Source organism: Mustela putorius, unplaced genomic scaffold (genome assembly GCF_011764305.1).
Source record: "Mustela putorius furo isolate JIRA1106 unplaced genomic scaffold, ASM1176430v1.1 tig00000095_pilon_pilon_pilon, whole genome shotgun sequence".
Classification (NCBI taxonomy): domain Eukaryota; kingdom Metazoa; phylum Chordata; class Mammalia; order Carnivora; family Mustelidae; genus Mustela; species Mustela putorius.
In genome coordinates, this window is record NW_025421280.1 from 9,045,846 (window position 1) to 9,070,556 (window position 24,711).

The 24,711-nt window shown below is 46.0% G+C and overlaps 1 protein-coding gene across 2 annotated transcripts in view; it reads left to right on the forward strand.

Moving 5' to 3' along the window:
• PRICKLE2 (prickle planar cell polarity protein 2) overlaps positions 1–24,711 on the forward strand; it is a 318,505-nt gene that overhangs the window by 21,406 nt on the left and 272,388 nt on the right. The window lies entirely within an intron of this gene.

Consider the following 24,711-nt stretch of genomic DNA (forward strand, 5'->3'; position numbering starts at 1 on the left):
CAATGCAAAGGAGGTTGACTTCTTGGGGTATGTATTGGAAAGTGGCCGGAGCCCAGATCTGGAACTGTTCGCCAGTGTTCTCTGCACGCACTCCTTTCTACTCGGGCGAGTAGCTCGAATAACTTAAACCTCCCTTGATTAAACTGTTGCTAGGAAGGGGCTGCTCTTACTTTTTAAAACATTTCCCAGGTCTTTTTTGCTTTAGCGTGTTTCTTAATGGCTTATGACTTAAACTGGGAGGATTAAAACTGAGGGAATGGCAGTGGGCTCCAGGTACAGAGGATGCTGAAGACTGGTTAAAAATGAGTCAAGAAGTGAACAGAGGGCTAAGGAGAGCTTTCGGAGTCTCAGCCTCCACACCGCACACCTGTCTGTGGCCCTGGCTTGCGCCCTGACGTGGGAGGCCCGCTGCACATCTGTGAGCAAGAGGAAGTTGGTTGGTTTGTTTGTTTTTGTGAAAAATCAGCTCAGTGTGAAAAGAATAAGCAGGCTGACTTGTGATAACTAGTCACCCACCTTAGTAGAAAAATCCCCTTCTAATGGTGCTTACTTTCCAACGGCCACCAGATCCCCCCATTTCAGCCCTGGTCTTATCCCAACATCCTTCGAGAACACTGTTTCTTAACCTGGCTGCCCCTGATGAAAAGTCAGAGCACCCCTGCACGTGGGTGGAGACGGTTTTACATCTTTGTTTCTACTAACCCCTACTTGAACTTCGGGCGTTTCCCTCAATTATGCAGGCGACAAGCTAGGGTAATAACACGAGCAGTACCTCTGACTCTGTCCCCAATAAATATTCCAGATGTCTTCATGTCCCATAGTGGGACATGGACGTTATCTGGAAATATCATTTACTTAGAAAATTAGGCTGCTTAGGAATTATGGTATTACCAAACTTGGTGCTGGATCTCCATGTATCATATGCTAATAAGTACTTTATCACCACATATACTAAATCATGTAAATTATAACTTGCATATAAAACTTGCTAACAGGAGCACCCGGGTGGCTCAATCAGTTAAGCATCTGACTCTTGATTTCAGCTCAGGTCTTGATCTCCTGGCCTGCTCTCTCTCACTCTCTCTCAATCTAAAAAAACCAAAATACCTTAGTAACACATAACTTATATGTATGTCTATATTAATAGACAATATATACTCTATGCATATAGGATACACTAAGTTATGTAGTATATATACCATATATACTAACATAAAAGGACATACATTGCTACATCAAATTGAAAATTTTAATATCTATGTATTTGACTGGTTTCCCTTATAATCGGATATATTTTATTTTACTCCCTTTGGGTAGGGGTTCCTGGACTTCACTAGATGCCCCAAAGGCGAGTAAGGCCCAGAAAGATGAAGAATTCTGACACTGTTTGGAGAGAGGAGATGAAGAGAGAGAGGGATGCCCTCCCATATTTTGTTAACTCTCTTTAGAAGCCGGTGAACACAGTAGAATTGTGAGTTTGGGGGTTTAAGTGTGGCTTTTCAGAACCACGCCATTGAGTGGTCTTTGTGTGTTTTTTTTTTTTTTTTTAAGATTTTATTTATTTATTCGACAGACAGAGATCACAAGTAGGCAGAGAAGCAGGCAGAGAGAGAGGAGGAAGCAGGCTCCCTCCTGATTCCAGGACCCCGGGATCATGACCTGAGCCGAAGGCAGAGGCCTTAACCCACAGAGCCGCTGAGGTGCCCTGAGTGGTCTTTGTTTTTAAATCAGATGTTGCTTTTCACAGTGAGAAGCCTTTGGTTCTGCAGAGTCTCCTCACTTCAGTGTTTTATGAAGCATCTTTTTCTCAGATTGGCTTAGGACTGAGTCAAAAGCAGACTCTGGGGAGGGGAGTGGGAGCTTCCATGTGTCTCTGCCTCTCCCCCTGCTCACTGAAAAACCCACTGCACACACACAGTGTGCCCTTTGGCTGCCCTCCTTCGATGGCATGATGAGCCCTTCTCTCCAGCCCTTGTCCTGAGCAGCATTTGAGAGGTGAGAAGGCCACCTTCTCCAGGATGTCTCCAGGCGCCACCATGAGCACCTCAGGGTACTGCCCTGTGTCAGTGATCCGTTCACTTGCAAGGAACTGGGCCTGACACCTCCCTCTGTTTCACACAAGAAGCACTGCTCAGAACACAGTTTCCCAAAGCCAGCCACTCCCACCCAGGCGCCCTCTGTGGCCTCCAGCCAGATCTAGGTGCCGTCCTGATGCCTGAGAAGTAATTTCAAGTGGCGGTTCTGCTCAGGAGGCCTGGCTCTGGGCTCAGACTGCCTTGGTTCCCACCCCAGCTCCACCAGGAATGACTGTGTGTCTTTAGGCAAGTTAGTTAACCTCTCTGGGCCTTAGTGTCCATTCACCCATCCCTGAACTCAGGGTTGGAAGAGTACTTATCTTACGGGATTGTGAGGAGAATTAAGTAAATTAATGTGTGTGAGGTCCAGAGAGTAGTGCGTGACTCCTAAGAAGCACCCCGTTAAGAATTGGCTGTTGAAATGAGTGATTGTTGACTTTTAATTTTGTTACCATCAGCTTATAAAAGTCAAAATGAATATCATTTAGAAAGGGAATTAGATAACAGGGAGGGGGAGAAAAAAAAAAACAACACAAGTGTGAAAACAGGGAGGACCGTGGTCTCTGTGAACGGCCTGAACTCCAGGGGCAGGGAGTGGGAATTCCTGAGGCAGACAGAAAGCTTGGGCATGGGTGGGGAGGCTGGTCCCTCACCACAAGGAAGGTTGAGGGCAGGACCACAGTGGTCAAACTGTGCAGAGGATCCAGATCTGAGGCAGGGGAAGGTTAAGCTGGGTTAGGAATATGAGAGAAGAGTCAGAGACGCTGGATGACACAGGGTTTAAGGCTGGTGGGCACGCCAGGCCGAGGGATGGGGGGAAGAGCCAAGCCGGGACAGAGAGAGGCCCGCTGGAGCCTGAGAAGGAGCTCCAAGAATGGAAGCTGGGGCGGGGTGGGGAGGAACGGGGGGCGGTTAGTGGGGAGGCCGGAGGAGGCATGGGGGGTGCTGAGAAGGAAGTGGGGGTTAATGGTTTAAGGCATGGAATTTAGATGGAGGTATGGGTACCCAACGGTATGTAATGACTTTTCCAAGGGATTTGCTTATGTGGAAATTGTTTTTTTGTGTTCTTCTTTTTTCTTTTTAAGATTTGGTTATTTATTTGAGAGAGCTTGAGAGACAGAGAGAGAGAGCAGAATAAGAGAGCACTAGCAGGAGTGGAGGGGCAGAAGGAAGAGATGCAGACTCCCCACTGAGATAGGAGGCGGATATGAAACTCCATCCTAGGACCCTGGGATCAGGACCTGAGCCAAAGGTAGACGGCTTAACCTATTGCGCCACCCAGGTGTCCCAGAAGTTGGATTTTTTTGTTTGTTTGTTTTGTTTTGTTTTTTAAAGGTTTTATTTATTTGACACAGAGATAGAGAGTAGAGGTGGCAGAGCAGCAGGAAGAGGGAGAGGGAGAAGCAGACTCCCTGATAAGCAGGCAGCCTGATGCAGGGCTTGAGTCCAGTACCCTGGGATCATGACCTGAGTCGAAGGCAGACACTTAACTGACTGAGCCACCCAGGCGCTCCCAGAAGTTGTTTTTTTGAATGCTTTTTATTTCAGTATTATATGTAGAGATAAAAGTGTCTAAATCAGGGGCACCTGGGTGGCTCAGTGGGTTAAAGCCTCTGCCTTTGGCTCAGGTCATGATCCCAGGGTGCTGGCATCGAGCTCCACGTCAAGCTCTCTGCTCAGCAAGGGAGCCTGACTCTCCCTCTCCCTCTGCCTGCTCCTCTGCCTGCTTGTGATCTCTGTCCAATAAATAAGTAAAATCTTTAGAAAAAAAAAAAAGTGTCCAAACCTGCAAAATTTCCCCAAATTACACACTCAGGACCTAGATCAAGAAACCACATGACCCGCCTTTCCACTCTCAGTGCTCCCACCAGTGGTATGTGCACTGTGCTGTGGGGAGATGTGCGGAAGAGTAAATGGGAGAGGCATAGTCACCCCCGTGGGGACTTCCCCTTCCTGCCGGTGTCCGTGAGGTTTAGGTGTACATCCTGTAACAAGGGGGTTTCATAGATTATCTTTCCTCAGTTATGGTTGACAATAAATGGGAACGGTTGACCACTTCTCTGTCCAATGTTTCCCCTTGGGGCAAAGATACAAAATGCAAATCAGGAACCAAATACAAAGGGAAGGAAATCAGTGTGTGTTGGGTCCCTGTTTGTGGCAGCTGCTGGGCCAGGGGCTTTATGTATTCTGTCCTTCAGGCCTCACGATAACCTCACAAGGTCAGTGTCCATTTTACAGAGGGTAAAACTGAGTCTCAGGGCTTAGCTCTTGGCTTTGCTCTTGCTGCTGGTAAATGTCAGAATCTGCATCCCAGCCCAGGTCTGTCTGGTCTGAAAAGCCCGGCTACATGGCTCAACTTTGCTCATCTTCACAGCTTCTGATGCACAGGAGAATTCTATGAGACCTACAGAGTTTTGCGAGGATTAAAAGATAATATCCCAATAAACTTAGGAAGGGGCCTGACACATATTAAGTTGCCCCATAAATACTAATTACTTCATCTGACAAAGAGGTGTTTAATAAACGTTAACTTGTGTTATTGTTTTTAAGCCTCTAGGCCGAGAACTATTTGTTCAGACTCCTTATTGAGTGTGTCTTTAATGTTATCTGGTAATGGCTACTCCTTGGAGCTAAAAGATCTAATTGCACCGAGTAAGCTTTTTTAATGATGATGCCTAATAAAAATAGAACCTCTCTTTATCCACTGACTCTTTCATGGTCCCGTTAATTCACTTGATTTTTGTTTTCTGCCACGGCAGATAGAGAATCTGTGAATAGAGACCTGCATATTTTGTTTCTTAAAGATTGATTTTTTTTTTTTTTTTGCCCTGGTATTCACACTTGTCCTAGCTACTTAAAATTGAAAGGAAAGGAAGAAATGGCATTTGAGAAAGTCATTTTAACATCATCCACTTAAAAAGAAAAGGCAAAACTCTCTGTAAGACATCTAATTTAGAGTATTATGAAAGATTATCTCTGAAAAATGATATGTGTTCATCCAAAAAATTTAAAGCCTTATTACTTTCACTTGAACTGAAATATCAGCAGTGATTTTTAATTAGATTTTTTTTTTTTTTTAACTTGCGAAGTTCCCAGGCTAGAATGGAAAAGGTCAAGATAGGTTCTGAAGAAGAAAGATCTCATTTTTATTCTTTGTATTGTATAATCATACTCTTTTTTAATGCTTTTATTTTTCCTTCTCAGTAGGTGACATTCTAAAAATAATCTTGTGTTGGCTTGTAAGCTTCTTCAGTTTGGCCTAGGATGAATTTTTTTTTTTTTTTTTTTTTTGAGACGTTATCACGCATTTGGTTTCCAGTGATAATCTATGTGAACTTAGAAGAATTCCCCTAGCAAAATCTTGTGAGGTCAGCCAGGGCCGATGTTTAACATTTTGGCAACTTATCTCCTTGTTTGTTTAGCATTTCTTAGCCTTTGAAGCTTCCCATAAATAGTCATGAAGTTATCACAGGGAAAATCAGTGAAGATGAATTGATGTTATTCCCAAAGGCAGGTCGAGTGCCAGAAGCTGGCTGGTGTGTCAGAATGGTGGCGGTGGGAGCCACGTTGCCTGCGCTGTGGAAAGCCCCTCTTTGTGGCATAATAAAGTCTGTGCTTCTCCTACTGCCCAACGCTGTTGGATCTTTGATAAGCTTTTTGAAGTTTTATTTCATCCTGGTAGACTGCAGTATGAATTAGGCAACAAACAATGAAAACTGTATCTCCATGCTACTGAGTTAATTTACCAGTGGCCCGGAGTGCTTTTGTGGAGTGGGGGTAGGCAGAGGGGCAAACACCTCCAAGGGACAGCCCATAACATAGGTGCACACCTCAGTGCCAATGTCAGTTACCTAAGGAATTCACAGGAGAGAAGTCTATCAGACTCTGTGGACTGGAACATTGTCCTAATGAATGACCTGCTTTGCTCTGACCTTAGAGGCCGAATGTTGGATGCTCTTCAGGGAAAGTCCTCCCCAATGCCCCACATCAGCTTTAGAAAATGGTGATCCTGTTGGTGGATGATAATGCATTATAAAGGACTTTGTGGGTTCTGCCCTTTCCCCTGACCCTTGACTGTTCTTATAACTGGGACCAAGACAAAGCGGGCTTGAATCTGTGAGCCATTTTAGAACTCAATTCCTTTTTTTCTTTTCTTTTCTTTTTCTTTCTTTCTTTTAAAGATTTTACTTATTTATCTGACAGACAGAGATCACAAGTAGGCAGAGAGGCAGACAGAGAGAGAGGGGGAAGCAGGCTTCCCGCTGAGCAGACAGCCCAACTCGAGGCTCAATCCCAGGGCTCTGGGACCATGACCCGAGCCAAAGGCAGAGGCCTTAACCCACTGAGCCACCCAGGCGCCCCCAGAACTCAATTTCTTAATACTCAGTGGCTGACTTGAAATTGAGGGATTGGACGAAAAGAAAGATTTCTGCATTCTGGGTGATGTGGAATATCCCAAACAGGTCAGGCAACATTCCCTGAACTGGGAACAGGTGGAGAACACATTTGGGGAGAAGAGGAAGAGCTTCGGTTTGGATAAGATAAGGTTGAGTGGCTTGTGGGACATTCTGATGGAGAAGTTCTAGAGGTTTATCTTAGAGACAGGCTTGGTATGTGTCACAGGCTTGGTATATGCTTAGGGCTTGAGGTGAAGAAATAGTCATTAGTGTTTAGGTCATTGCTGGGAGTTAGTTGAAGACATCGGAACAATTTGACCAGGAGAAGGTAGAGACACTCTACCATAAAAGGTGTGATTATTGGTGGAGAATTGCACAGACCCCCCTCCTCCCCGAGACAGAAGCTGGTTTAAATGAATTAGGAATTTTATTTTTATTATGTAATGAGAAATAGTGACTTTGGGCATACAGGGGTGGTGTGCCAGCTTAGCTGTCATCTGAGACACATGCTTCTCTCTTTTCAGCTCATCCCTTGTTAGCATGTGCTCTGTCCTCAAGAGAGGGAGATGGCTTTTCTTGCCCGCCTCCCTCTTCTGCCACCCTACACAAGCACTATATTTGAGGTGCGAAGAAAGGGGAAGGGAGAGGAAGAAGCACTGTTGCAACTGAATCATCTTCTTTCCCAGAAGATTCATCCATGACATCAATGCATATCTTATTGGCCAAAGCATGGTCACATGGCCATCGCTACCTGCATGGGAAGTTAGGAAGTAGAGTTGGTTTATTGCCACCCTGAGTATAACATTGCAGTCCGGGTAGCTAGGCACTGGGCCAAAGGGATGTCTAAACAAATGAAGTAAACATTTGGCAAATATTTACTGAATGCTGACTGTATGCAAAAATCTCGAAGCGTCCTTCCTCAAGGTGGCTTTCCTGTCTTGATTGTACAGTCTTCTAACAATTAGATCATGGCCTGTCCTGAGTAAACTGTTTGTGGAGTAGGTACTGCGGGCCAAGGACTGATCTAAGAGCTTGACTTCCATTCTTTCATTTGATCGTCATCTACCGCCCTCTGGGACTGGCACTGTTACATCTGTTTTGCAGATAGCAGAACTGAGGCATAGAGAGGTTAAGTCTCTTACCTGCTGTCACATAGCAAGTGATATGATTTTCAGTGCTTTCCACATTTTTGACCCCATGTATGCAACCCAAAGACCTACCTTCTGCTACATCCCTTGCTTTTTCATATCCAGTTCTTTTATACTAGTTCATTTCCCCAGTTAACACAATTCCTCCCTACGTAAAGGCTAAGTGCTACTTCCTTTTTAAAAATTCACCTAGAATTTACATTTCTTAAGACAGCGTGCAGTTGAACAGACCCATTTTGTTTGAGATATGGTGGATTCAAAGGAATGCGGCTCCAGGAGTGGGCTTTTCACCTGCACCAAAGGGGGAAACATTTGGGGGATGTGGGCAGAGGATTGCAGTGGAGAAAAACCTGACCCCAGTGGCAAGATGGTGGCAGGTGAGTTCCCACTGGACCACTTCATCCTTGTGGAAAAGACAGAATGAGAGATGGAAATACTTGAGAAAAATGTGGACATTTTGCCTTCCATTCTCCTCATGTTGCCTAGCCCTGGTGTGAACAGGAGAAGGAGAACATGACTCTCTTGCTTCTTGTTGGTTTCGGCTTCTGAATCTCTGTGGTCGTGTGGGCTTCTTGCCATGCTGGATGAGATGCTAGTGTTTAAAGGTAAACATTCTTCTAATGCATTGATGAAAGCTGGTGACTTTGTCTAGTTTTCAGCTTGAGACAGGAGCAGTGTCTGTCTCAACATGGGCAGAAAGCTGCCTGGAATAGACCAGGAGAGAGGGCTATTGTTCTCCAAGATGGCTCCTTTATCAAGTGTGTTATGAAGAATAATTTACCTCTATATCAGATTTCTTATTCTGATGCTGTCAACACGTGGATTGGATAACTCATGGTTATGGGGGGTTGTCTTGTCTATTGTAGGACATTTAGCAGCATCCCTGATTTTGATGCACTGGTTGCCAGTTGTGGCAATCCAAAATGTCTTTAGCTGTCACACATGTCACTACATGTTCCCCATGTTACGACTATCCCCAGTCCAGAGCCGTTGCTCTACTTCAGTTGACCTTGTGTGCTAAATTCAAAACCCTAGCTGGACCTACTGTGTAACTCCACTCCATATTTTTTTTTCTAGCTATATTGAGATAAAATTCACACATAACATTTTCAGCCCATATTTGTAAGACTCCTATAAAGCTGTCACATATGAGATGTTTGTGGCTTAGGGAAATACCATGCCACGACATCGGACAGAGACAAAACTCTACTTGTAACATACCATGGAACTATTTATCCAATAAATATCTACTGAGTGCCAGTCGTATGCAAGGCACTGAACTATAATGCCTGTGTACCGCAGGATAAACTAGAGATACATTTTGTGCCCTCATAGAGCTTCTACTCTACCTCTTTGTGCTCCTGAATCCTGAAACATCAAATTATAGATTTGATTAAATTGCAACAAATGCTCCACAGGGAAGGATAAGATGACCTGACCAGTCTGAATAAACCAGAGAAGGTGATGTTTAATCATTTAATCTAAAAGATGAACAGGTGAAATGGGGGAGAGGGAGAAAAAGCCTCCTCGGCAGAGGAAATGGCATGTGCAAAGGCCCTGAGGCAGGGAGGAACATAACATATTTGATGTATAAAAACCAGGGCAGCTGATCTGCAGAAAATAAGGCAGAGGGTAAGAAAGGTGAGATGGAAGAAGACTGGTCTCATATCATCTCAGGAAGTTAAGACTTTATCTTAAGGATGGTAGGAGGCCATTGATTTTACACGGGGGGAGTTATACGTTTCACTTGGTGCTTTAAAAGATAAATCTGTCTCTGTCCAGAAAGCACAGGTTTCTCTCCAGACCTCGAGGGATTGATCTCGTCCCATGCCGGCTGACCCTGATGGCAGTCTTTTGAGGTTACCGCGGCCATTGGTGCCTCTGCCCATCCTCCAACCACCCTAGTTTGGAACCTTTTAAAACTTTAAATAAAAGAAGCAATTTCTGTCCATGTTCTCCCTTTGTTCTCCTTCTTTAAACAGTGATTGAAGCTGGGCTCAGATATCTGAAAACCCCAGAGAAGAAAATAATTTCCATAGCAGCCGTAACCATGGGAAACCTTCAAAATAGCTCCCATTCCTATATTCCGCTCTGCTCTATTGGTTGGCTAGAAATGAGGGCTCACATTTTGGTGTTCTTCTTCTTGTCAAAATCCATGTAGATGAGAGTTGTCTTTTCATTTCCACATATATCTTATCATAGCTTGAGAATCAAAGGATGGCATATTTGGGGTGAGGAAGAAAAGATGAAGCCACTAGAGTACCTTCATTTGTTCATAAGCTGAGTCGCTGAAGTCGAAGGTTGATTTAGAAGACAAGATCTCAGGTTGCTTTTCCTGTTGCTTGTGTTCCCCCACCCCCCCAAGATGTATGTTAGGACCAAGGCCATCTTCTTTGAGAGGTATCAGGAGAAAACAATTTTTTTTTTTTTTCCTTTTTGAGAAATTGAAAGTGCTTTTCATCAGTTTCCCTTCCATTTTGCTCTCCCAGTCTCTTGGTAATGAGTCATCTCTTTGTCCCTTCAGAGATGCTCAAAATTCTTCCAGAAACACGTGATTCCCCTTTGGAGGGTTTCTGTCATAAAAATCAGGACACTTTTTTGGTGGGAGGGGAGGGGGAGCTGAAACTCCGGTCCAGTGCCCCTTTCTGGGGTGGGTACAGGGCAGAAACGGGCTGATCAGTGTTGCTCCTGATGAACAGAATGTAATGAAACGCAGGCATGACAATACAATGAATCAGAAGTTACTGCTGGAGAAATTAATAAGGAGACTGGAACATATGAGTGTAGTGTTTGCTTTTGGAATTTAGCCAGGCCTCTGGGAGAGGCTCAGGAGGAAAGCCGAGAAAGGAAATACAAAGTTCAGGCAAGTCCGTTATGTGCATTCTCCTTTCCAAAATGTTTGAAAACCATGTCGAGAAATGCATTGCCTAAGCTAAAGCAGCTGCCGGCAACTTTAATGTTCCTAGCTTTCCTGGGTCACCAGATAACGGGGTAACTTCTCCAAGATCTCCCTGTGTACGATTGAACACTGGGGTGGGTGGGGGTGGGGAGACTTCCTTTAGGCCACATCCTTATCCTAACAGGCCGACATCCTTTTACCTCCGGAACTCGCTGGATAAAAAGGAGTGACGACGGTGGTGGCATTGGGCTTACTGCCCGTTGTCCTTTGAGGTTTATGTTTTCAAACAAGGCATCGAGGACCAGACAGGCGGTCAGCCGGAAACGTGACGCAGGAATTGAAGAGATTTACCCTGGTTCCAGAGTTTGGCCTGGCCTTCCAGAGGTCATTCATGCGCCTGATGAGAGAGTTTGCCTGTAAAAATTGAATAAGATGACCCACACAGCTAGCCTACCCTGCACTCCACAAATGTCCGTTCCTGTCTCTTATTAAACTTTTATAAGGGCAATCTTAAGAGATGACAATCTGTCTGATGGAAGCTTGTCGGGATGGGCATGTTGAGAATTCTTCCACAACTACGGTTGTCCCTGAGATGGGTGGCATAAGATCAAATCACGAGGTCTGGAATGGTAGTGGCAGTCTGCTTAGTCTCTCTGTTGCTTGCAGGGGAGACCAGCTAGGGTGAAGGCAGTCCTTTCTCTCCTGTCTGCAGCATGAGGCCTCGGACAGTGAGCCTTACTAGCATGAGGCAGCCTCTTCGAGGCCAATGACACTGCCTGGTCACCACCCGAGACACTGGTTCCCATGCTGAGAAAACGCACATTACCACGATCTGCCTGTTAATATGTTCTTCCTGGTAAGTCATTAATTATTAATTAACAGATGTCTCTATGTCCTTTAGACGGTGATTGGAATTGCCAGAAGTATGCGCTCCTCTCTCAAGGGTACCTTGAGAAATTTCTAGATGGAGATTTCCTTCACAGATTCTGTTGTTCAATTCTTGATAAGGAGAACATTCTTCTTGCGTCATTTCAGAGTAAACTACCTTTCCTTCCTGTCTTGCAGAATCTCGGACCTGGGAAGACTCCCAGAGAGTTCCTGGTCGGTCTGGTTGAGAAAACAGATTGACAAGGAGCGGAAGTGACTTTTCTTAAGAGAGCATACTAGGTGGCAAAGCCCAGGCCACAATCTGGGTCTCCTGGGGTGATTTACCAACTAAATTCTAGACATTCTGTAAACATTCTTTAATACTTATCAAAGGTTACTATACTAGTGATAAATGTAAAATGCATCTTTTCCAGCAAAAGCTTTTTGAACAATAAACATTTTAATTGCATAAGATTTTGGTCACTAAAGTCTCCCTTCAGCTAAAACCTGACCCGTCCACGGTGATTGGCAGGCGGAAGATGTGAGGGGTGGCGGGGAGGGGACTGTGGGAGATCTTCCTCCTTTTAAAGCTTGCCTTTAACAAGGATTGATTTTGTCGTGAAGGTATCTGATTCTAGAAGATGGGGAGATTGATGTTTCCGATCCCTTTGTGGATGTTATCTGGGGGAGGTTTTGACTTCAGCCAAGCCTAGATGCCGTCCTTGGTACTCCTGATATCTTAGTTTGTGGGTGAGGGGCTGGAACTCGCTAAGCTCCTGTTTTTCCCCCAAAGCACCATGAAGACCATAATACTGCTTTGATAAGGTTATTGTGTAACTAAAATGGTGTATAGTCCATGTAAAGCCTTTAGCACAGTGCCTGGCGATAGCTAAAGACTATTATTAGCGCCAAGATCAGCCACTGATTTCCACTCTTGAACTTGAATCCATGCTAACAAAGAAGGCCCCCTCAACTTCCCTTGTAATATGAACAAGTTATTGAACACTCTGGCTCAATTTTTTTTTCCCCCCTAATCTCTTACACTGACTGAATCAGACCATTCTTACCTCTAGGAAAAGATGTTTGTTCGTTGGCTAACCTGTTTTCTCCTAAAGTCTCCTGTGTCCATATTCAGATGGATCTTCTGATTTTAGGCTCCTTATTACCAGGGTTCTGATATACCCACCATATCTCCATATTTTGTTTCCAGTCTTCTTACTTATCCTTGGGAACTCAGGAGTCCTCCAGCAGGGATACAAAAGTTCTATTGAAGACTACGTGATGAGGGAAAGAACAAGAGATCTTACAGGAACAATGCGGAGACGTGGAGTAGCGGCCCCTTCTCTCACGTGGAACTAATTGAGACTCTCGTCCTGGGGCCGGGTTTCTGCACCAGGATCCCAGAGCCTGTCCTGGAGAGATGTTGTGGAATCCCACCTCTGTCCGTGCTCGGTCAGAGAGGCCGTGCCCTCAGCATAGAGCTGCGGGGTTTAATAATAAAGTTGGACATGTGTAGGTAAAGATGACCCACATGTTTAATATAGTCCAGTATGTGAAGCAAAGTCCGGTCTGATTACAAGCCACATAAAAACTTCACCTAGGCGTGGTTCTCCTTTCTCCCCGCTTCCATCAAAACGTGGATTTCCCGAGGCTCTGTTTTGAGCTGCTCTCCCTGCACTGTTCCCCCTTTCTGTGATCCCACAAAACGAGGAACCTCTGAATCCAGCCTTCACGCTCCTAGGTTCCAAGATAGCATTTCACGGGCAGCCCCTTCTCAGACCAAAAGGAATGTGAATCATAATATCGGAGCTAACAGAACGCTGTGGTTTTCTACCTCCTTTGAACGCCCCTTGAATTACATTTTCACTGGCTTGGCTCTTTCTCAGTAAATGGGTCTCCTTCAAGTTCCTCTGGCTTTTCATAAGTAGACTGCGATGGTATTTATAAGTATTCCTTATGAGCCACCACGAGTCCTAGTTGGGAAGTACCACTAAAAACAGGAGAGCTCCCTGAAGGTGTCGCTGTGCCTCTGTCCAAGAGTAAGGATAACCTGTATTTGCAAGGCTTTGCACGGTTTTCTAGACCCTTTTGCATATATCATCTCGTGATTCCGGCGCCCTGGAAGATTCTCCTGCTTTTGCTTTTGTAGGAGCACTGGTTTCTCGATGATGCAGCCAGGGCTCAGAAGGGGAGATAGATTGTCTGGCATAGGTGAGGTGGGGCAAAACCAGGCAGGAATCCAGTTCTGACTCTTAGCACAAAGAGCTCTTGGCCTCTGCCCACAGTGGGCTCTCCATACTTTAGCTATGGTTCATAGTGACCAAGACGTCGGCATCTGAGGACCATGCTTCTATAGCCAAGAAGCTGATGCATCATTTAGTTAAACCTCTCCACAACCCTCAGAAGTGAGTAGGAGCCCCGTTCTACAGGTGAGGAGACAGGTTCAGGGAGGCTATTTTACTCACAATCCAAAGCTACGGAGTTTAGATTTCTGCATCCTGTGCTTTATCCTGCCTTCCTCCAAACTAGTCGAAACTCTAGACTATATGCTCCTCTGGCCAAGGTGGGCAAGTCTGTAAAAGACTTGGAACAATTACAAGTGTGTTTGCTAAGATTGGGGCTTTTAAAAAGAGAAACTGCGAATATTTGGGAAGTGCACGTATCCATTAACGTTAAGCAGCCGAAATAACCCAAAATGGTGACCCATACTCTTGGTCCCAGCTCACAGATTTTTCTTTGCTTGAGCAGAAAACTAACGTCTCTTAGAGCCAAGGATTGGGAAAAGGGGTCAAGAGCTTTTGTAGAAGGTGAGTGGGAGTGGGATTAAGAAGCTGTGCTCGTCCTCATATGACTCAGCCCTAAGGACACCTAGTTATTCTCCTTCTACTCCAGGAAAATTCTACAGTTCACATCCTGTATCAGTTAGCTATTGTCCCAGTAATGATGTGTAACAAATAACCTCAGAACCTTGGTGGCGTGCACACTATTCATTTTTTCCTCACTCGTGAGTTTGGGGGTTGGCCAAATTGGCTCTGCTTCTCCTGTCTTTCATCCCCTTCTCGGGATCCGTGGCTAACTCAGACAGGCTCTGCTCATGGCCCGGGAGAGGTACAAAAAAAACAAGCTCAAAACCAAACGTGCTTTAAGGCTCAAGTTTGGAGCTGGGGCATGGTCATTTGTACCTATTTGCCATTGTCCAAAGCAAGTCGTGCGGCCGAGTCGATGCTGAGCAGTGGGAAATAAGGTCCGTGATGAGCCAAAGTGTGGATGCAGGGAGAGGTAAAAATTGGGGCTACTTCAATCAGCTATACATTTCAGTAGGACACGTTTCGGAATTGGCCCTTTTAAATAGTGACTTTAGAGTTTTTGACCTAATGGGTCCCTTTTTGAATACGATGAAATTTCTACACATGTTCTCCCAGAACACACAATATATACTTAATTTAGCATTCATTTTTTAGGGGCTATCTCAAGTCCAACCGTGAGCCCCAAGTTTTTTTTTTTTTTTTTTAAAGATTTTATTTATTTATTTGACAGACAGAGATCATAGGTAGGCAGAGAGGCAGGCAGAGAGAGAGGAGGAAGCAGGCACCCCACTGAGCAGAGAGCCCAATGCAGCACTCCATCCCGGGACCCTGAGATTATGACCTGAGCCGAAGGCAGAGGCTTAACCCACTGAGCCACCCAGGCGCCCCGAATGAGCCCCAAGTTTTGATAGTTGGTAGGGGACTGTTGCCTTGATGGCACCCTGTCTTTTCCAAGTGGGGCGTGAGACAGTATGGTGCCACTCCAGCCTCTCGTCAAGTTCTTCGCCCTTCCCTGTTGCTCGCCCCAGATCTTCAGAATTCTTAAATGGGATCACAGTATCGGATGGGTCTTTTTTCCCTTTCCACTGAAATTAAGAAAGCTTTATCAATCTTTCTTGACCATTACAAAAAAAAAAAAAAGTTTCTCCAAACTAATGGGTAAACAAGTACTGTTCTAGGATATTTGCATTTATTCACAGCTAAATGTGAAGGGTAAGGGTTGTGAAACCAAATCCGGTCCATTTCAAGACTATTCCTCCTCTTTCTGATACTTGCTTTGGTCTTTAGATTTGTTTTAAGTGGCTCCTTCTTTGAAGAAAGCACAGTGATATTAAATAGTTTTTATAAAAGCCCTCAAACGCTGCGTAGATCCTCTAAATTATTCTGGATGTTGTTTTGGGCCTGTGACATGTCAGACTCTGAGAATTACTGATTGAGACCAACTACACACCTGAATCAGAAATCTGGAGATTTCTCCCCCACCCCTAAGGAATCATCCAGACTGTGTTTGATTGCCTCTAGAAATGGAAAATTGCCAGGCATCATTGGTCAGCTGTGACCACGGGATCCTTCTCTCTAATACAGTGTGCAGTCTTCCTCCCGTTCCCAGTACCTGAGGACACTGGTAATCAGCACAGTGACCTCTTGAAGTTTGCCCAGCATCTTAACCATGGAAAGAGGAGCCGACTTTCCTTTCATCTATTGGTGATTCCTTCAGCTCACCACTTTGGAATTTTGTAACAATTTGTTGTGCACCTGAGACACGGGGATGCTTCAGAAGTGAGCCAGCCTTGATTCTCCCTGTGGGCCCTTCGCTGGATGCGGGGTTGGGAAGGCAGGGACGTGAGCAGATCATTGTGTCGCAACACCTTCCCTCCCAGTCCCAGCCTGTCCTCTAGAATTCTTCATTTGCCTGAGAACCCTGTCAGGTTGTTCTTTCCAGTGGGGGACGGAACTCAAAGAAGAAGTCGGTGTCCTCCAGCCCCATGGTCCCTCCAGAATTCCTCGACTTTGGTCCCCTGCCTGGCCCCGCAGCTCCCATACCAACCCTTGTTGCACTAATGAAAACCCACAGCAGAGGGCGGTCTCTCACGCTTATCAAGGCTTCCTTTTGCGTGATGCGATTTAATTGAAGAACCCGTAAAAAAGTTCCTTTGATTAGGGTGGCCTCATAAAGGGGAGAAAAGTCCCTTGCTCTCCTAGAAGCCATGTTTTATCTGCAGGAAGGGCCATTTTGTTCTTTGGGGAGAGATCTTCCTCTTCGGCTGGCCCCAAGCCCCCACACAGTTGGGGTTAATTGGTGAAGTTCAAAGACTGAAAGGGGGCTAGTTTTGGAGTCACCTTTCCGGTTTTGTTTGTGTGTTTGTTGTTGTTGTTGTTATTTTACCAAATACACAAAGTGGTAGGGGCACTGAAAACTGTAGCCAGCCTTGCCGATTTCTCAGGCTATCCTAGCTGCTCCTGGCTCACAGGATTAGCCTGGAGAAGATTATTAATGCCAGACATCTGCTTTTCTTTCTTGTGCCTGGCACTCTGCTGAGTCTGTTTGATATAGTACTGCATTTAATAGCCGCAAAAACCTCATAAGGCAGCTATGCTTGCTACTGCCATTTCACAGATGGGAAGATGGAGTCCCGAGGTTAAGGGCTGTGCTGTGTGACCTAGAGCGCGTCGCTGGGGTTCTCTGGGTTTGGATTCGCTCTTTTGTAAGATGAAGGCATTAAAAAGCTTCCCAAATCCCCATTTCCTCTAGGTGCCGGACAAAAATCAAATGAAAAGCACTGAAACCGAACTTATCCTGAAAACGATGACCTCTCTATTGTGTGGGGGACAAGGGCATTGATGTCAGTGGTGAGGAAGCAAGGTTTTGCTTTTGTCATTGGCTTAAAACGCTCTGAACGGAGGTGAGGGCAGGTCAGAAGCCCGGCATCCCAAGGAGTAACACCCACAGATGATAAAACGTCGAGGCTGGTCCAGTTTTAGCAATCACCTGCCTCAGTTGCCAGGGCATGTTAAACCGGGAGCCGCATTGCTGCTTCTGGAAGCTTGGCCAATCTCAGCATACACGCCTGCTCTCTCAGGAGAGGCAGAAGCAAATCGCGAGCACCTTGAATTATACAAGAGACGACTTTCCTTTTGTTTGCTGGAAAACCTGACTTAACCCCCTTCCTAGCCCGTAAATCTTTCAAAAAGAAAACACATACAGCTTTTGGTGGCCCTGTGTCCTTAGATGAAAGTTTATTCTCTGTGGTATCAGCCACCTCTCAGGACTTAGGGGAGTGTTTTCTCATGGTTTTATATTCTGGTGCGTGGACCTCCCAGCAGGCCCTGGGGAGTGCTGGGTGGTACCTGGCCGGGGGGGGGGGGGGGGGGGGGGTGGTGCGCAGGCTGGAGAGGAAACCCCATGCTAAGAGCTTCTGAAGTTACAGGGGCTTTATCTGGGTTGTTTGGGAATTGGGCCAGGCCCATTTATAAAAGGCAGTGGTGATTAGTCAGTGGTGTGGGGACTGTATACATTGTGTGATGAGAAGGAATCATTGTAGAGAGAGAAGATTAAGGGATGAGTGACAGGTGTTTTTTGTTGTTGTTTAATTGCTGGATCGAAGCTGTACCCCAGGAAATTGCTGTTTAGTAGGGAAGGTCGGGGCTGGGAAAAATACATTCCCAAGTCATCCGCCTACCAGTGGTCTTTATATCTGAGATGGAGATGACTTCCAGAGAGAATGGATGGAGGACAGAGGGCCTGCCTGAGGCCCAAGGCCTCGCCATGTTCAGAGGATTTGTAGAGGAGAATGAATCAGCAAAGGATTTAAAGAAGGGGGGGGGATGTGTCCTTTGATAAATATGCAATGCACACACGCATGCCCACACTCACATGTGCACGTAGCTAAACACTGCTAGGAGTCCTGGATCTGATGTTGCTTTTTACAAGTAATTCTCCCCTCCCAAATAACCTTGCCTGGCAAACACGCTATTTTGTCAGAGGAAACAGCAGGAGCTGCTAAGCTCAGATGATGATTCATTATCTGTTAATGGTTTCCCCCTGGGGTGTGTCTCTCTTTCTCACCACCCCCCACCCGCTTTTAGGGGAGATTTCCGTGTGCTAGAGAAATCCATCTCTGTAAAATTTCCAGAATTCCCAAGCCTTCTGGACTTCTCTTGACGCACGGAACCCGGGAGCTCCTATGCCAATCCAGAATTAATGCGGTCAACCCATGCCTGAAATGTGGTTAACTTCTCTAGGGTCGTGCTTATGCTGAGTGATTTTTTTGTCAAGTGCGCTGGGCAACAGGGTGTCCAGAGAGTGGTCAAACATCATCATTCTGGGTGTTTCTGTGAGGGTGGTGTTGTTGTTTGTTTTTTTTAAAGATTTTATTTATTTGATAGAGACCTAGAGAAAGAGCACAAGTAGAACTGCAGGCAGAGGGAGAGGGAGAAGCAGGCTCTCTGCTGAGCAGGGAGCCGGACATGGGGCTTGATCCCAGGACATTGGAATCATGACCTGAGCCAAAGGCAGATGCTTCACCCTTGGAGCCACACAGGCGCCCCTGTGAGGGTGTTTTTGAGTCAGCTTAACACTTTAATGGGTGGACTTGAGTAAAGCAGGTCACTTTCCATAATGTGAGTGGGCCTTGTCTAATCAGTTGAAGGCCTGGATCAACCCAAACCAGCAACAACAACAATAGCAAACCCCACCTTCCCCTGAACAAGAGAGAATTGTCCAGCTGACTGCCTTTGTACTCCATCTGCAATGTTAGCCCTTCCTGCCCAATGACCTTCAAACTGGAACACGGAGTCTCCCTAGGTCCACACCCCTGGCTCACTTGCACATTTCAGACTTCTCGGCCTCCATAATCATGTAAGCCGCTTCCTTATCATTAACAACCTCTCACCTCTGTCTAGATAGAGAGGGCAGGTAGCCCTGCCTCTCTTTGTAATACCATGCATTTTTTACTATTCTCTACCATCTATCTCTCTGTTCACCTGGGCTTCCAAGGCTTGATCAGGTACCATCGGACTCTTGTCCTGAGACCCCCATGTGCTGCGGGACAGCACCCACAGGGCTTGGAGGCCTTCATACTGTATACATTCAGTGCAGACTTACTGCCGACCCCCATGCTAGAAGCCCTGCCCTTGCTAAGAGGTTGCCAGCTGCATAATGGCCAGGAAACTGGTCTTCCCCTGCTCAGTTCACCGTTTGAACTCTGCCCAGCACAGCAGTCTGCTGACAAACAGCATTCCTGGTTTCTTTTACAGGCTTTGCAGATTGTTCCCTAGAACTAGTGAACCGAAAGTAACAGAAGAATGGGAGAGTCACCCTGGATTTCCTGTGCTTTATCAAGTACACATTCGGGGCCTGAAAAGGTGTCCAAAGGCATTTTCTCATAAATGTTTATGATTGGTTTTGAAGACCTCACCTACATTCAGTCATTGAAACATCACAGGATTCCTTCCCCTGTTTTGTGGGTACAAAAACAACTATTTCCCAGGATTGAAGTTTAGTCATTGGGCACGGAAACAACGATGCTGGGGTTACCCTGATGACCAACCTTGCTACCGAGCCTGGGTGGCAGGGAGGGAGGCCTGCCATTGTACCACGGCTGGGGCAGCAGGGGCCTGGGGCGACGGATGGACGGAGGCAGGCCCCTGCAGCACCAGCCGCGGCACTGGCTGGGACTTCAGAGAAGTCTGGAGGTCAAGTTGGTCAAGAGGCCAACTTCAGGGTCTCTAGGAACAGCTTCTGCAGGAAGAGCTGACACCTATTCACTGGCCCAGATGCACCAGCAACATCTGGCCTCCCTCTGGCTCCCAGTTGCTGGGGGTTGGGGTCCTAAGGACCATTACAGCATAGTGGGAATGCCCTTAAATACCCTTAGTGTGGTTGTGTAGGTCAACCGCGATTCAGCAGCAGCATTTACTCTTGACGAGGGAGTCAAATGAGAGTCTACCCGTAAACCTCTCGCCATCAACAGGCAATATGGAAAATGGTAGAATGGGTTGAAACACAGTCGATGGTAAAGCTTGTACCATTTAGCAGCTTCTGACAAGCAGTTCGCTTTTATGCACACACATATGCTATGTGGAGAATAAAAGGAAGCCATTTTAAAATTTCAGTATCTATTTTTATATCAACTTCTATTAAGTAGAGTATCTCGAATATACTCACCAAATAGTCTGAATTTACAGCGAAGAAACCAAGGGAGTCTGGGGCCAAGGGCTCCCCCCACCACCCCTTCCTGCTCTGCTTCTTGAAGGTTTATTGATTTCCTCCCTCCATGATTTTGGTTTTTTTTCAGAGATAGGCAGCAGCCAGTCAGACTCAGTATCTTGACTCTTATCCTATGTTCTCCTCAGAAACCGTCTTAGTTAGTATACAAATGGAAGAAACACCAAATTAGACTAGCAAGGCATTGAGTAAAATGTAGGCGTTTTTTTAGACAGAAGAGCCTTTCCGTCAGGAACAGATTCCGAAGCTCTGAGCATTATTTATAAATAAAGAGAGCAGCGTGACAAGGCCATTGAGAGTTACGTGAATGAACACGGGGACGGTCTAGGGTCGTGGTGAGAAACCCCATCTGGAGAACCGGGTGGATCTGGATTCAAGCTCTGGCTCTTCCTTTTCCTATCTGTGGGTTCTCGGCCAGCTGTTCAACCCCGGCCTCAGCTTCCACATCTGTAAAATTGGCCTTATCATCATCATGTTGACCGCACTGGTGTGTTATCAAAAGTAAGAGGAATAACTCAGAGAGAGTGCTTAACCCAAAGCCCAAACATAGTACATGCTACATTAAATGTTTGCACTTGTCACAGTTATTCTCATTCAGTGGTTATGGGCAGTAAATAAGAGTCTATTCTAGCTTTGTTGGAAGCGTTCAGCCTCGTGGACAGGAGGTTTGGTATTTGATTTGTTGGTGACGGTTTCTCCTGATTTTCGGGATAGCATGCATCTGTGCCCCTGGGAGAGTCGTGTGTTACCTGGAGTTCACTATCAAAATGAGAAAAATCACCACCTTTTGCCATACAGGCCACTCTTCCCAGGCTCACCTGGGAGGCCATAACAGTCCTCGTCAAGCCTGATCGGGGCTTCAGAAAGTACCGCCTGGCTCTGGAATGGGACCAGGACCGTTGTGGTTGCTGATGACAGTGGTGGTCTCTAATTCTTCCCTTCTTCTGTTTCTGTTGCTTGTAGTACCCTCCCGCCCCAACCCTGCATTCAGCTATGGGGCCGCTCAGACCAGTGGGATGAGAGCAAACCTGATGATGTACGACAAGGCTTGAAAAAGTGGTGCAGGCATGTTTCTGCTTGTGTTCTTCTACTTCTCTGCCATCCCGAGCATAGCTTAGCCTGTGGTCCAGGAAAAGCAAGGAGGGGGGGACATAAAGTACAGCAGGGTAGACCAGTAAACTGAGCCTAAATCAGACACCCACTCACCCCAACCCTCCAACCACCACCGATGCATGAGGGAGCCCAGCCCCAGAGTGGCTCCTGCAGACCCCTGGGAAGGAGAGGCCACCGAGGTCTTCCGGTCAGCCTTATCGTTGCAACAGATGCCTGATACAACCCAGTGGGGAGGAAACTCTGTTTTCTGGCGGTCAATTTTTCTACAAGAAGGAAAACGATGGAATCTTTTGTCTTTTTAAATTTTTATGTTTCATTAAAAATGTTTGATGCCTTAAAGGGAATGAAGCCGCAAGCTGACATGTCCTCAGGAGTGCCAGCCAGATTTTCGCTCATGGCAGGATGTCGTTATTTAAAGTCTGCTGGGAAATAAAACATGTGTACTCATTTGAAGCCGCCTGTAAGTGCCACAAACAATCATCTGTAAGAATGAGGAAGGACGGGAAGGGGACTTGGTTTCCCTGCCGCGGGCTGCCGATAAGTATTCAGAATAGTGAGAGCCCAGGTCCTCAGGTCACTGCTATGTAAGGACTCGAGTAATCATGGCTGCCGGGGGTTCATGTAGCTGAGGAGGGTACTGAAGGGCATGTCACGTTCGCTGGAGGGCTCCATTGACTGTGTCCTTGGCAGGGACAGACATTGTCGATCACCTGGATCCATCTCCTTTTGGATGCCTGTTCTCTGACCTGTGTAGGAACCTGAGCCTTCACCACTATTGAGCTTTCTACATTATATCCTCTGGGCCTATTTGGAAGGAAAAGGGGCCTCTCCCACTAATCTGTGACTCTTCTAAGGGCAACAGTGGGGCTCATTCATTCTTTTTGGTTTATGGACTATCTAGCATGTAGTTGGACTCTTAAGAGTAAATGAATGAATGGATGGATGGGTGGCTGGGTGGTTGGGTAGGTAGATGGATGGATGACATAACATTAAGTATTCACAAGGTGCTGAATTTTTCCCTATTGGATGGACGTCCTTTGGAGACTGCAGAAAGCGAAAGAAGCCACTATGATACTGGAGAAGCTATGTCCTCTTTCGAAGCCTCCGTTTGTAGGTGTGGGAAGGGCAGTCATTAAAAAACCCCATGTCACAGAGCTGGGGTGAGAGCTCCGTGAGCAGGCCTTGGGGACTCGGCATGGTGCCCCGCACACTCTACGCAGCTAACAGTACAGCGGTGGTGCTGGTGCTGACGGTGGGATTAATCCTTTGAAAGTATAAATTATCCTTACAGACCTAAGACTTCCCAAAAGAATCCAGATGCTATGACTTGAATGGGGATGGTAAGAGAAAGACACAGTCCCAGTGGGAGTCAAACTAAGGACACAGCTTCCCCGGGGGGTACTGGTGCAGCTGGAAAGGCTGTGTGGGCCACAGTGAGCCCCCAAGTGGTCAGAGGAAAGACTCTGAGGAGTGGGTGGCGTTTGAAGAATGAGAGAGATTTTGACAGTGGTCATTGATCTGACACAGACTTTGGGTCTTCATGGAATTCTGAAAAAGTACACATCTACCTGGATGTGTGGATCTGGGAGGGCTTGGTGAGGAACGTGGACCTTCCACTGGACCTTGAAGGTAGGAGAAAACAAAGGCAATTTATAGAGAAGAAAGCTTTATTTCTCGGACCCCTTCAAATCTTACTCCTATATTCTGGATAGATATAATGCATTGCAGAGTGTATTGTGTTTCTTCTCAATCCATAGTTTTCTCTTTCTTCCATTTCTTTTCACCCTTCACAAAAGCTCATGGGCTGTGGATTTGAACAGCTCTGGTCTAATTTCAAACACCACTGCTTTAAAAAGCTATTTTGTTTTCTGGGTCTCGACTTTCTCATCCATAAAATGGAGAAGTAATTCCTACTTTAGAAGGTTCATGGGAAGGTTAGTTCAAGAGTCCTTAATGAATGTAGGTCATCGCCATCATTCAGTTTTTATTCTGCCTGCCATCCAAGTACAAGGGACCCTTTTCAACCCGCCTCAGGCTCTGGAGATAAACCAGTTTAGACCCAAAGGTTGTTGAGTGATTCAGCATCACCATTTGGCTCAGTCATCTTACTCAAGCTGAGTGGTCTTCCTGTGGGACAGTTCATTGGTTACCATAACACACCATGTGAAAACATCAGGGGTCTATCCTCAGAGTATGCTGTTTCCCTGAGGCCGTGTCTGCTGCTGGTGGGACCTTCACAGTCCATGTCTAGAGTTGACACATAGCACTCAAGAAGGGTGTAGTCCCTTCATTTACACCTACCCCTAGGTATTGCTGGTTACTAAATAGTTTGATTACCGCTCCTGGCTGCCACCTTTCCAGGCATCAGTTTGCAGGACAAATGACTAGGGGTGACTTATCAAAGTCTATCCTTGAAGACTGTAATTTACAGAATGGCAACATCTGGATGGTGACCGAGTAGCTCAGACATGCAGACACATACAACAAAGATTGAGGGAATTGGAGATGGTTTCTATGAAAAAAAAATTTTTTTCTAGAAAAATTAAGTTCCTTGGTGGTTCTGGGTTCCTCAATAGGGGAGCTATAGGATTGGGGGTTGGGTTAATTCTTCATGGTAAAGAACTAAATGATACATATGTCTCTGTCTTTTGTGCTCTAAATACAGAGCACCAAAAACTACCCCCAGGTATTTCCAGATGTTTCTGGTGTGAGGTTGGTGTTGGAGAGGTGTTGTAATAAGGCCTTTGGTGGAGAATCACCATGTGATCAATGAAACCAAAATAGTGAACAGAGTTTTATTGAGTACATTGCAGAGCAAAATTCAAGGTAGAAAAGCCCACATAATAAAACTAGTGATAATAATAATAAGGAGGATTGAACTTGCAGTTCAATTCAATTCTTGACTTTAAGACTGATAGGTAATTGTCTTCAAGTGTTTCCTTTAGCTTCTGCATAGCAGTTACACTGTGTGAGGGCCTGGATGAGGTCCTGGACCAGGCCGGGACGAGGGGACTATGATGTAGTTTGTGCTCTTCCGGAGCTCACATTTGTCGACCCGCCAGACTGTACAAGCATGGCTGGCTTCAACTCATGGGGCGGCAGCAGCATGGGCAAGGAATGTCCAATTATTCCTCCTCATTTGAGAAGGAATACAGGCACACCTCAGAGTTACTGTGGGT